The 2086-nt window shown below is 36.0% G+C and overlaps 1 non-coding gene across 1 annotated transcript; it reads left to right on the forward strand.

Annotated features, from left to right (window-relative positions):
* The first annotated feature begins 1618 nt into the window (after window positions 1-1618).
* Window positions 1619-1691, forward strand: Trnaa-ugc (transfer RNA alanine (anticodon UGC)). Its single transcript has one exon. It is a non-coding gene; the product is annotated as a tRNA-Ala (tRNA).
* Window positions 1692-2086: the final 395 nt, after the last annotated feature.

Genomic DNA, 2086 nt, shown 5'->3' on the forward strand with positions numbered 1-2086 from the left:
CTATTTTATGATCACATAAAGTGATGTTGATTGAAATGAACTCCAAGAAATGGAAATAAGAGGATTTTGTTATTTTACTGTTTTGCATGCTTTTCCCCCTGCCCATGTTGTTGCTGTTTTTGATCTCTGTACTTTTTCTCATGTATGTAAGTTTATCTGTTTGGGTAGGGTAATGCGGAGGGGGTAACACTGTTCAAAAAGAAGGGTACTTATTACCTGACATGTAACTGTAATCCCTCTGTACATCACCTTTAAAATAAACAAACAAACAAATAAATAAAATAAATATATCTTAAGTAAGAGATGTCATTCAATAAAGCAGTTTATGAATGCAATTCATCTTGATTCATGTCACTTCTTTGATCATTCTCTTCGTTCTCTCCCTGCCCTACCCCTTCCCCAACTTTCTTAATTTTGTAGAATGTGCATTGAATTTCATAACTGCATTCCCACCCCCACTTCCTCTCTTGTAAATTCAACCTTGGGGAAAGCTGTTTTGAGAGTTTGTGGTTATCAATTTAATGAACAGAACTCACGACCGGTCTTTGATTCAGACATGGCTGCAAACGCATGTATGTCGGAACTCTTGTTAACTCACTCTGTGACCAGAGGCCACAATCTGGCAATCCCGAAGCTGGGATTTGAGGGCCTCAGCCAGGTTGCTGGCCTGCGGGCTCCACGGCATTTTCAACCACTTCCAACCACTGTGACGTAAATGTGTTGCAAAAATAAAATCAAAATCAACAAAAAAATTGACAAGATGCTAGACAAATCTGGGGAGGAGAGTATGTTTAAAAAAGAACAAAGGAAACTGGAGATGAGTGTGGAAAGGCAGTTTTTATCCACCATTATCTGTGCTCTATCAATCTGGCATGCAAAGATTTGAGGGACTTGTTCAGTCTAGACAAGGACTGGAGCCAATTTCTGATCTTTGTGAGAATAGCTTCATTTCACACTCAGCAGTGACATGAGGAAAATATTGAATTGTTCTTACAGAACACGTCAGTCACAAGACAGGTTCAACATGAACTCAAAGCACAGTGATGATAAAACTCACTAGTTAATTGGATCTTGAAAGTGTAGGATTTAGTGATTTATAAAAATGTACTTTGATTGTTTTTTTTTCCACTTGTGTTCTTCTGAATCCAGACCACAAGTGCACTTGCAAGTTGTGGGTCTGCTGTTTTGAAATTATGTTTTGGTTCTCAAACCTAAATAAGTTTATTCATTTTTTTGTTATAAATACTTCTGTGTTATTTTAAAAATTATTTAGCTGTCAGTTATATTCTAAGATTCTGGAATTTAAGAATTTGTGCAAAGAAATCTATAATCATCACCATAATTTTGCCATCTGTAAACTTTCTGTAGCCATTGACCTGGGTTGTTGTAATTGGTAAGAGTTCCTTTAAGGTAAAGTAAAAAAAATGTAAGCCAGAAATCAGAGCATATGCCTTTAACAGTTGATGTTAGAATAATTGCTATTAATAACTAAATGTTTTATATAAATGAATGTTTTATTTTAACTGATATTTAGAAATTGTGTTCATTTCCCTGAAGGACTTATTGGGAAAGTAGAAATAATTTTTCCATATCTATATATAACATTTTAGATTTTAGGGCTGGGAAGGTGGCTCAGTGGTAGAGTGCTTGCCTTGCATGCATGAGGCCCTGGGTTCAATTCCCCAGCAGCACATAAGCAAAAAGAAAAAAAAGCCAGAAGTGGTGCTGTGGCTCAAGTGGTAGAGCACTAGCCTTGAGCTGAAGAGCTGAGGGACAGCGCCCAGGCCCAGAGTTCAGGCCCCACGACTGGACCCCAAAAAAAAATTTTTAGATTTTCCCCTCAAAATTTTCGAGTAAAGTTAGTCCAAATATTGATAATTACAATACTAGAGGCATTTTTTGGGTTTTGAACCGTTCTGTTTCCTAATTTCCAAACTGGTGGCATTTGTTTTTATAAAAAGGTAGGAATATAAGCGTAAATACATTTTTTAATTTAAATTTAAGCATACCTAATTTTAAAGTGGTTGAGTTATAATTTTTTTTCTATGTAGTTTTTAAAAATTTGACAGAGAAGTGGCACTGTAGC

The sequence above is a fragment of the Dipodomys merriami genome, unplaced genomic scaffold, assembly GCF_024711535.1.
Source record: "Dipodomys merriami isolate MVZ:Mamm:240054 unplaced genomic scaffold, mDipMer1.0.p SCAF_30, whole genome shotgun sequence".
NCBI classification, from domain to species: Eukaryota; Metazoa; Chordata; class Mammalia; order Rodentia; family Heteromyidae; genus Dipodomys; species Dipodomys merriami.